Below are 12290 nucleotides of genomic sequence, written 5' to 3' on the forward strand. Positions count from 1 at the left end.
GTACTGACATTAACGTGTTTTGAAGGAAAATCAACTTGTAGCTGTTTTTAAGAAACCAGAAGTAATAAATACCATAGATACAAAAGCTGAAGTATAAAAATACAGAACTCACCTTTAACCCACGTACTAGTAAAACAATTTTTAATAAATGGTGTTACCGATTTTAATGGCTTATGTAATTCACGTATCAGAATAGATATTATGATAATCTTCATACAAATGATCAAGAGTTTACAATCAAGTAATAATAAAAGCAGCTGATAAGGGTAGTAAGGTGGTTGTTTGGAATATAGCTGATTATCAGGACTGTTAGAAGCATTTGTTTAGTGCACAATTTTACAACAAATTATTATTGGATCCAGCTAAGAATTTTAAACAAAAAAATTATGCATTTTTGCAAATGGCTATTCAGGAAGGCATAATTTCTGATAAGACTGTGTTTACTGGAATAGGTGGGGTCTCTAACTGAACCCTTGTCAGACTTTTTAGTACAGTATTTGGCCCCTTTACAGGATGTTATAAAAGGGGTCTATATCAGCATAACAAATGCTGAAAACGCTGAATGCAATTTCATCGAACTGAAATGTTCAAAATCTCAAAAGAGCAAACTGACAGAACATCGATTTCTTTCCCAGGGAAAGAAATCGGTGTTCCGTGCAAAAAAAAAAAAAAAAAATTTTTTTTAATACTTTAAACACCAACACACCCTCCTACTTAAATAGAGCAACTCCGAGATCACACCACAGAAGAGGAAATAGCAAACTTCGATGATGGCCCAACAATTTCTTTCTCTGGGAAAGAACTCGATATTCCATCAGTTCGCTCTTCTGACACTTCGAACATTTCAATTTGATGAAATTATATTCGGCATTTTCAACATTCTAAATGTTGACAGGAACCCATTATAAAAGCAAGAAACGAAGACACTACCAAGTTTATCCAGCTGATGGAAACTACACAAAATGAAAGGTGGCTGGTTGATGTGTAGTTTGTATCTCTTTACATCAGCATACCTCACTATCTTGGCCCTGAAGTGTTACAATACTGGATAAACAAAACTAACATATACAGAAATGGTTTTAATACATTTTTGTTATGCTTAACTGAACATGTTCTAACTAAAAAGTTTTTCACCATGGGAATGAATGCTATTTACAAGTGCAAGGAACAGTTATGAATGCTTCCTTTGCCCCAATTAATTCTGACTTGCTCAAGGTGTATTTAGAAGAACTACTGATTTATGATGTTAGCCAGAATATATTTTTAGAATCAGTGGACATGTGGCATAGCTATATGGGTGACTGCTGGGTTATTTGGAGACTGGAGATTTCTCAGCTTCATGAATTTGTTCAATATCTATATAAAAACCAATGGGGCAAACAGTTCACATTACAGGTGCATGTTTTCTATATCATTTTTAAATGTATGGATTACTAGGCTATCGGATGGTACTGTCAAGCACCTAATCGCTTAGGATGCCCTTTCATAGCCATTACCTGCTTAAGCAGAGAGCGGTCACCCTACGTTTGTGACTAAAACATACCCAGGTCGCAGTTTTTAAAACTGGGAAGAATATGTTCAAATGAGATGGGCTGTCAAGTCCAAGGCTGGTGAACTTACTGACATATTTGCTCAGAGGGGATATAATAAAGAATTTAGTAAACAAGTTTAAGTATTTATAGTTGTTAGATAGAAAATCACTACTACCTTATAGACAGCACATGCAGTGGACTAATTCATGTCTGTTATTAATTACCACCCAGGAGATAATGTTAGCATGTTTATGGGTATAACAGGTAGACAATAGGATACTTAGGTGACAATGAAGTTAGAACATCAGTGAACAGTAACTGTGAATCTGCTTTCAGGAAACAATCTGGCTACTTTGCCAAATTTCAAAAGAAATACATTTACTTACCAGTACAAACAAATTTAGATAACTTTATATTAAGAGGTTGTTTCCCTTGTAGTAGCTGCTTATTTTGCAAGTTTATTATTAAAAATACAGAAATGCCATCAGCTAACAAACACTGTGAAGTTAAACAATTGATCACTTAGAAAAATGAATGGGTGATTTAAATGGATGTGCATTATTGTTGACATTTTATGTAGGCAAACATCTAGGAAGTTAAAGGCAAGGATGGCTGAACATTTCAGTTACATCAGGGTTGGCCATGAGACTAATGCTTTATGTAAGCTTACTTTAAGACATTCTGGGGCAAAATTCGTGATTATAGGACTGGAAAGTTTACTGAAGGGTGCGATTAATAAAACAGGCTGGCAGAATTTGTAATCTAAAAGAAGATCAATGGATTATCAGCCTAGATACATTATGTTCCACAAGGTTAAAATGAATATTTTTTAATATGTATGTTTGTGTCCATCCAAAAAGGCACAGCAGTAGATTAACCTCTATGGCCATACCACCCTAAATGTACTTGACCTTGTTTGAACTCAGAACCTAGGCAGGATCAGGCCTGGTAAGCATTTGGATGGGAAACTGTGTAGGATAGGGGACCCAGAGTGCACCATTTTCACAGTGATGAACAATTTCTGATTTTGTACTTTGAAGATGCATGTTCTTTAAATGATCACTAGATGTCAGCATTTGTTTTTCCACTATGAAACACATACACAGTTCTATCAGCACAGATTAAATTTTCTGTCCCTGCCCGTACTGAATGTATACACCTGATTCTGGGTGTTTACATTTTTCTGCATGATCATGTGACTTTTTAATGAAAATATGTGTGTGTGTGTGTGTGTGTGTGTGTGTGTGTGTGTGTGTGTGTGTGTGTGTGAGTGCTCGTACGCAAGTGTCTGTATGTGTTAGAGACCCCTTATGGGCTAACTACTTATACTGATGAAGGCTACTGGTTTATCTGGATGGCATTTTGGGGGATATGGAATTCTCACTGCCTCAATTAAAATGCTGAAAAATCATTCCCATCATGTTATTCATTAATTTTCTCAATGCTGAAGGTTTTTTTATTCAGAATTTATACAAATTTTGTAACATTTACTAGAGTCAAATTTTACCTTCACAGGTCAACAATGCCAGTCACGGGCAAATGTTGAATCAATTGGAAGCCAGTGAATACTGCCACATCGTACAATAAAAGTCCTTTGGGGCCTGCAGATAAAAGTCATAACTGTAGCCATCCCTTTCCAGGCAAAGCTACTGCAGTTCTGGCCACAGAACTGTGGCTACCTATTAACTTAAGGCTTTATGAGATCTTCCAGTCAGTATTCAACTGGAGGCAGGAGAACAAAGAACGGCTCTTTCAAAGGAGGCAAACAATCTGCACCTTGTCAGACACTGAAGGTTCTTACCAGTTTTGTTTAACATGGGTGTGACTGGAGCATGTGATATGATCACACACTGCTAGAAGAAACATCTAAAGTAACAGCACTTACTGAATGGAAGGCACAAGGCAATTTGTTTCTGGTAATTCCTCACCGAGTCCTAGCCCATTATATCAAGGAATGTCTCAGGATTAACTAGTTCACCTTTTCTCTAACACTGTATATGTACTTGCTGGGATAAATGTAACACAGTATCTCTCTACTACTTTGTCTTTATGCCAGTGACACACAGACATCTATTCGTTCTTATTTTCTTGGTGTACAGAATTCTGCTCAAAGAACGAGTTCCTCTGTAACGGACATCCTTGACTATGTAGAGCATCAGTGACCACAGGGGTTAACAGAAATGACATAAGGTCAGTTAACATAGGCCATCCACCTGTTAAAACATCATTTAACTTGAATATGAATGAGTGTATCTGAAAGGAGCACAGCAGGTGTGGAACATAGAGGTGGCTGTTCTTTGCAACTTATGGCCTGCTTAGCGGACTGCCAACTTACTAAGGCACATCCCTAAAACAACTATCCTACATCCAGAATTTGGTACTGCCCACAGATTTTCCATCACTGATGAACGACATCTTCCCTTCATGACTACTGCATCACGCTTGACTCATAGGCAAGTGAGAACCCATCTTCAGTAATTCCAGTTGGTGTGGAATTCTGCTACCCACCTCTTGACAGACAGCAGCCACGTCACTCCAGTTCTGAGGAACACTGTTTAAATTACTGAAAGAACTGAAATTAAGCAAAAACATAGGAAACAACTAGAACAATATGAAAAACAGTTCTGTGAAGCTGAAAGCTAGAGTAATACAGAATAGGTAATGTGGGAGCTCTGCTCCATCCCCATTACGTATTAACAAATTTGAGGTCATGCCACAACTGAAAAAAGCAATAATTAATAAAGTGAATACTCATTATGCACATAAAAAATTCAAAAAGGAATCACATCAAATACTTCAAAATGCCCACTTTCTATGCAGCATATCAAACAAGAGTGTAACCAGGCATACTCAATGTACCTTACAGACAAAGATGTTATGTCTTACCCTAACGTTCCATCTGTATTGCTGATCCTCGTTCAAGTCATTACGCCTGGCTTATCGGTTCCGATCTCGGAACCGAGACAGCCGTCTTCCAAGCTCGCGACAGCCACAAACTCTTGAGCTAAACTCTTACCCACAATTCCCCTCTCCCTGTTACCTCAGATTGAGTTTGCAAGTCAAAGGAAGTAGAGGCTACCTCTGGTCAAAGGACCTAATGGAACCGGATGATGAGATCCACTATAAGCCTCAGGAGGGGGAAGGATGGAGGGTCGTAATGACTGAATGAGGATCAACAATACAGATGGAACGTTATGGTAAGACATAACTTCTTTATCTAATATTGTTAATCCTCGTTCATTCCTTATGCTTGGGACAGAGTCTCCAGCTACCTTTATTCCTGGGACGCTCTCATGGAAAGACATTCCTGAGCACCACTGAACCAAAGGACGCTCTTCTTCTGGAGGCCAAATCCAATTTATAATGGCTGATGAAGGTATGAGGTCTAGCCCAAGCTCAGGAAAAGAAGCTCTAGCATGGAAGGCAGCAGAAGTTGCGACCGACCTAGTGGAATGAGCCCTAACGGCTGCCGTCAGAAGGATACCATGAATTTTGTAAATAAATCTTACACATTCTTTTAACCATTTAGCCAATGTGACCTTAGAAACAGCTCATTCAAGTCTAGGACCAGAATAGGCCAGGAATAGCTGTTCTGATTTGTGAAAAGCCTTAGTTCTTCCCAGATAGAAACTAAGTTGCCTGTGAATGTCAAGGGTATGCAGACAATAGTCTCCACCGTTAGAATGATTGGAAAAGAAAACTGGCAATTCAATTGATTGGTTAATGGACATTTCAGAGATCACTTTTGGCAGGAAGAAAGGATTAGTTCTCAATGACTATCTTTATGAAAGATTAAGTAAGGCCGTTTGATGCATAAAGCTTGAAGTTCAGAGATATGTCTGGCAGAAGTAATGGCGACCAAGAACAAAGTTTTCCAAGAAAGAAACTTGAGGTCGCATGAAAAAGCTGGTTCAAAAGGAGATGTAGTCAAAGCTTGCAGGACTAAAGACAGATCCCATGGCTGGCTAGGTTCTCTAAAAGGGGGTTTCAAATGATTTACGTCTTTTAGAAAAGTCTTGCATAATTTGTGTGACATAAGAGAAGAGTCACGAACACCACTGTGAAAATTAGATATCGTGGCCAAATGAACTCGAATGGTAGTAGCAGATCAGATTGGAATAAATTTGGACAGGTACTCCAATACAACCGGCACTGGTGCTGAAAAAGGGTCTATCCATTTTTCCTTCAGCCAAATGGTAAACCTTTTCCACTTGCTGAGATAAGTAGTTCTGGTGGAAGACTTATGAGATGCAATAAGAATGTCACGTACTGGGGAAGAAAGATCAGTCTGCCTGGCAATCACTGGAAGTGGAGGAGCCAAATTGTGAGCTTCAGGCTGTTCAGGTTGGGGTGAATCAGGTTCTGCAGATGGGAGATCAAATCCAGAGTTAGACTGAGAATCCATGGTTGATCTAGCAGATGAGGCCATTAGAAGGGGAACCAAAATAGAGTTGCTAGATGCGATAGGGTAAGAGATAACTATTTAACAAATTAGAACAAAGAAACCCTGCAATACGATAATGCATTATCAAAAACGTTTTATTTAGCTCAAGAGAAGTGGCCTGACACGACTGAATGGCGATGCAGCAAACGAAATCTGAGGTAACAGGGAGAGGGGAATTGTGGCTAAGAATTTAGCTCAAGAGTTTGTGGCTGTCGCGAGCTTGGAAGATGGCCAGCTCGGTTCCGAGGTCGGAACCGATAACCCAGGTGTAAGGAATGAACTAGGATTAACAATATCAGATTATATTTTACTTTGTATCTTTCAGAAACATTGCAACTTTTTTCAGGCTATATTATAACTACCACCGTCAAAAGTGATGTTTCTAACAGGTACATAACTTGCTCACTGCGAGAATTGCTAACCTAACATTTTGTGTACATTCATTAACTGTTGTGGAGCATCGTTTTGAAATGTGTCCATTTTTAAATACCTTGTGAATTGGGGGTAGTAAAATGAATGTGTGTACAAAATGGAATTTTCTGTCTACACCGCCTGATACCACATGTGATAAATACCTGGAAAATACAAAAGACAGGCAAAGTATTGCACTGCTGAACTAGAAACTACTCGTATAACCTAAGGGTTCTACCTGACTTCGTCGACAGCGCAGAAGACCGACATCGGAATCCGGAGCTCCAGAAGATCGAAAGTGAAGAAGACCGACGGGAATCGCGAGTGGCAGAACATCGACAATGCAGAAGACCGACACGACGGATGACAACACCAACGCCGAGGATGCCGACATGGGGAAAGGCTGTGTGAGTATGCGGTAGTGACGGACGTTAGGGTGCGAGGCAGGTAAGTGTGGAGATTGACGGTCTGTGGGGATAGGGGTGGGTTAAGTGAGTTAGGGTTAGGGGCGTTTATAGGGGTGGGTTAAGTGAGTTAGGGTTAGGGGTGGGTTAAGTGAGTTAGGGTTAGGGAAGCGGGTAGGTAAGTGTGCGATAGTGACGGACCTTAGGGTTAGGGTAAGGTTTAGTGTGGGCTTGTAAGGATTTTGGTGCTTGTGTGTGTGTGTGGTTTGTGGAATGGGGATGTGTTTTGTTTTTAATTGTTATTGTGGTGTGTGCAGTGTATGGGGTTTCGTGTTTGTGTACCGTCGGTTATTTCGTTGTCGGTTATGTGTGGTTTCGTGTTTCTGGACTGTCGAATATGTGGTGTCGGTGATGTGGTTGTCGGTGTTGTGTGGTTTCGACTATGTCAGGTAGAACCAACCTAAGACATGTCAATGCACTCCCAACTGCACTAATGTCACTAACCACTCTCCTAGGTCATCCATCTGCTCACATACATGCATTCATTGATACAACAGATTTGTGAAAAACAGTATATAGATCAAGAAATTTTGATCTGTTTGGAAAAAGAAGCATCTGAGGAAGTACAAAAATATAAACAAAATTTAGAGATACTTGAAAAGTGTAAAAAAGAAATATGGACATGGGAAAAAAAAAGATTTGATATGGTGCAATATTTCTGCAAAGCAATTAATCAATATAAAAAGGATAGCCCCAAAGATTTTTGAAGAGAAATATAGGCAAAGGCATCCAGACATGGAAAACTTCACAATAGAAAAAGATCACAAAGATGGAATGCAGAAAAGAAGACTAGTAAAGTAGAAGTTAAAAAAAAACAGAAGTTGACGTTATGGAGTGCCTGCGAAGTGGCAAGTCCCCAAGGTAAGGAGAAACAGGAAGATCAGGAGACATCTGAAGAAGAAATATGGACATGGGAAAGAAAGAGAGATTTAATATGGTTTATTATTTATGCAAAGGAAAAAGCAAAATTATCCAATGCAAAAAGAGTAGCACCAAAGATATTTGAAGAGAAATGCAGCCAAAGTAACCTGGACATGGAAAACTTTGCAATACAAAAAACAAGAAGACAGAGGAAAGGTAGAGAAGGAGATTACTAATAGAGATATGGAGTACCTGCAAAGTGAGGGATTCAGGGTATAAAATCAAATGCAGAAAGCACCACAACAGGATAGAGCAATGGATATCCAAATTAAGGGGCAACCAGTAAAACAGGAAGCAATTGGTCAGGTGCCATATCAAGATATTCTGGAACCTTCCACAAGAAACCAGTATAAATGTTCACTTGGAGCTAGACAACAAGAAAAGGAACAGGAAACTGTGGAAACTCTGATGCAGTCAGTGTTCAGTGATAGGCTAGTTAGTTCCCATATGACAAAGCAACGGATGGCACAAGATGAAATTGAAGAGAAGGTGCCACAGGAAGATGCTATAGAACTTTCCACAGAATGCCCACAGGAAATGGAAAACAAGGGATATGCCCTCAGTTTGGAAGAAAATGAGCTAAGAGAAGAGTTGCTTGATTTAATAGACATGGATATATTAAGATCAATAAGAGAAATAGACTGCAGAAGGTCAATAAAACCCCAACAAATGAATGCAGTAATTAGGACTGTTCATAGAGATCTGTGCGATATAACAGAAGTAAACAGGATATATTAATGTGCTGCTAAACTAATAACTGATAAAGTTCTTCCACAAGAACACAGGGTAGCGAGGGAAAGGAAGGGGAGAAATCTAATACCATCATGGAAACATCTTCTTCTTCTTCTTTCGGCTTTTTCCCGGTTAGAATACAGCGGATCACCTTGTCCACATTGAATGGCAGTGGAGTTTTACGGTGTCGAGTTGCCAGCCGCACCCAACCTTCCACAGAAGGCACACTCCTGCACACCTAGGGCCAATTTAGAGTGTCCAATCCACCTGCAGCATGTCTTTGGGATGTGGGAGGAAACCGGAGCACCCGGAGGGAACCCACGCGACCACAGGGAGGACATGCAGACTCCGCACAGAAGGCACCCCAGCCGAGGATCGAACCGGAGAACCTCTTGCTGTGAGGCAGCAATGCTAACCACTGCACCACCGTGGCCGCCCCACCATCATGGAAACATCAAATAGAGAAAATTATAAAGCAATTAGCACAAGAAGTGTCACTGTTAGAAGACTATATAACAGGGAATAAATCAGCAAAAATACTAAAAGATAGATGTGATAAAAGCAATGCGCACTATTAAAAAAGATTAGGATCTATCATGCACTATCGCAAATAACCTACAAATTTCAGCACAGGCAGAAAAAACTTAGAAGATATACAAATATAAAGGAAAAGTACAAAATACGCAATTTATTGATGACCCAAAAAAGTTTTATAGAGAAGTGGGAAACAAGGTAAAAGGAATTGAAAGACTGCCAAAAAAGAGGAAACAGATACATTTTGGAGAAGTATTTATAAAGATCCTGTGGAATATAAAGATGCTAAATGGGCAGAAAAAGTAAAAGAAAGAAAAAAGTTTAAAGGTGCAGGACATATGAAATGGGATGAAGTAACAGCCAGAGAGATTGAAACAAAGTTAAGAAAAGCCTCTATAATTGGAAATCTCAAGGCCAAGATGCAGTACCTAATTTTTGGTTAAAAATATTAACATCTTTGCACAAAGAGTTAGCCATGGGCAAGAACTATTTATATGTGCACCCCAAACAGACATCAACCTGGCTAACAGGCAAAACAATGCTCCTACTTAAGAGTGAACCTGCAAGCTACCCTAAAACGTTTAGACCAATAACTTGCTTTCCGACGACATATAAACTTTACATGGGAATTGATGCTGACAGAGTTTATAGTCATTTAGAAAACTCAATTATGGCGGTAGAACAAAAGGGCAATAAAAGAACGTCATATGAAACAAAGGATAATTTGTTGTTAAATAGAGTCATACTGGAGTATCCCACATTCATGGATAAAAGAGTGCTTAAAAATGTACAAGATACACCCCTACACTGGTCAACTACATTACAGTGACCATGAAACAGTGGCAGACCACTTTGAAATTAAGGCATGATAAAGGACAATTATCATCCAAGGGATAAAAATTCAAAAGGGGATATTCCAGTGTGACTGTCACTGTTGCTATTCTGCCTTGCCATAAGCTGTTTACTTAACAGCTTAGGCCAAGGCTACAACATGGCTCCTAGAAAATAAAAAAGTACAAAGACTTCTCATTTTCTCTTTGTCAATGATTTAAAACTGAACAGCTCATCAGATGAGGAAATAAAAGCACAGCTGCAGGTTGTCAAAACTTTTTAGATGATACAAGATTATTATTTCCAGGAATGTGTTCAGAATAGATAGATCCAGTAATGGTCTCCAGGTCTTGTCCTTTCTGGGTACCAAGAACAGTCGAGTAAAATACTTGTCCCTGCTCTTGCTCTGGTACTTGTTGAACGGCCCCCATGTCCATGAGGGATGAGACTTGTTTTTGTGCCTCTGCCCATTGATTTTTTGGCAGATCTGGCCAGCTGCTTGCCTTTGGCAGGGTATGGAAATGGTACTTGTACCCTTGTGACACAATATTTAGAACCCACTTGTCCTGAGTTATAATGTGCCAATTTTGAGAAAGTGCTAATTTCCCCCCTAAGGGTGCTGCCAGCAGATAAGTGCTTGGTGCTGGCAGGGGGAAGTCATTGGGACGGTTTCCTATATGGTTGTGATTTGTCTTCTCCAACTCTGGAGGAAGAAGCACCCCATTGCTTTGACCTGTAGGAACCTTGCACCTGGGATCTGCCTCTAGGGTATCTGGATCTGCCCCTTTGAGGTCTGTCTGACACAGGAAAGGAGCAATTATTTGTAGGCCAGTGTCTGCTAAACCTAGGTGGTTGTATTTGTAAAAAATCTTTGACAGTTTGCACAGATTTACCTTTGTCCTCCATTTTCTTTAACACCTCCTCTGCCTTAACACCAAACAAAGTATCATGCTGTAAAGGTGCATCCAATAATTTAACCTTGACATGACCAGGCAGATTTTGTTCCTTTAACCAAGCATGCCTCCTAATTACAGAACTGTAACTGTGGACCTGCAGGAGGCCTCCAAAGAATCAAAACCACATTGCAAAGTATGCTTTCCAACTTGTTCAGCTGCATGCAATAAATCCTGCATTTCCTTGTTTTCTGCACATTCAGAGTTTAATAACATTTTCTGTTTAAGCAATGCCATGACATGTTGCTGATATTTAAGCATATGAAACTGACAGTTTAAGGCCCTTATAGCCAAGGTAGCAAATGTGTAAACCTTTTTTCCCCATCTATCCAGTGCCCTAGAATCTCTGTCAGAGGGGGTAAGGTTTTTTGCAGCGGAAGCCTTAACTCCTTTGGGACCCTGTGAAATAGTTTCCGGGTCTGCAGCAGGGTTTTTAAAAAGGAATTTATGAGAGTCAGTGACCCTGTAATATCTGTCAAACTTAACAGGAGCTGGACGTAAGGAGTCAGGGGTAAGACTAGACTTCGAAAACACATCATCTACAATACCTAACACAGGTGGGATGGCTAGTGGCCTGTGTTGGGGTAGTAAAAGGAAATCCCTGAGCCTCTTTTTAGATTCTGAGAAATCTTGGCTCTCCCAGTGGAAATGCTCCCTCATGGTATGCAAGGATGCCCCAAAAGAATAGTCCTCTGGAGGACAAGCTGAATGGATTCTTCAGCATCAGAATCCTCATGGGGGGGAAGAGAATATTCCTGATCAGAAGAGGAATCAGAAGAAATAGGAACCTGATCTGAAGATTCATAGTCAGTCTCTTGCCTAGGCCTTTTATCAGGAGGGGGATGGGAACCCCTGATCAAGGTAATTAAGTCTTCGGCCATTTTGAGCATCTGTTTTTTGGGCATAGAGGCCTGTCCACGTGGCTCTTGAGTTTGTTTCTTTGCTTTAGAAGGTGCTTTAGTCTTTGCCTTTGAAGCAGAGGTTGGTTTAATGTAAACTGAATGCACCCTCAGAAGCCGGTGCCTGCTCAGCGGCTCCGGACCCATCTGAAGGAATAGTATCCGAGGCTCCAATACCTTGAGTTTCCAGCGGCATGGCCGACTCCACGTGGGAGTCGGCAGCGGCCTGCGACTCTAAAGTAGCGGGTGTCAGGGGCTGCAGAAGCGCCTCACTGAGAGCTGGCGACTGGCTTAGGAGAAGCTTAGTTGTTGGTTTTGGGCCTTGGTTGTCTACCTCTTTCCTTTTCTTTGCGTTTTTTGTGAACTCCGGTAGTCGGATGGCTATCCGACGACATTTCTGGATAATTAAACCGGCATCCAAAATAGTTTAAAGCAAAATCATACAGACGCTTAATACTGCGTTGGTTAAATCTAGCACAAAACCGACAACCAGCAACATTGTGATCAGGGCCTAGGCATGGAATGCAGTAAGAATGAAAGTCCTTATGAGGTATTTGCTTTCCACAAGA

General features: G+C 40.3%; 1 protein-coding gene across 3 annotated transcripts in view; it reads right to left on the reverse strand.

Annotated features, from left to right (window-relative positions):
* AMDHD1 (amidohydrolase domain containing 1) overlaps window positions 1-12290 on the reverse strand; it is an 868564-nt gene that overhangs the window by 98460 nt on the left and 757814 nt on the right. The window lies entirely within an intron of this gene.

The sequence above is a fragment of the Protopterus annectens genome, chromosome 11.part0 (genome assembly GCF_019279795.1).
Source record: "Protopterus annectens isolate FY-2018-M chromosome 11.part0, PAN1.0, whole genome shotgun sequence".
Lineage (NCBI taxonomy): Eukaryota > Metazoa > Chordata > Ceratodontiformes > Protopteridae > Protopterus > Protopterus annectens.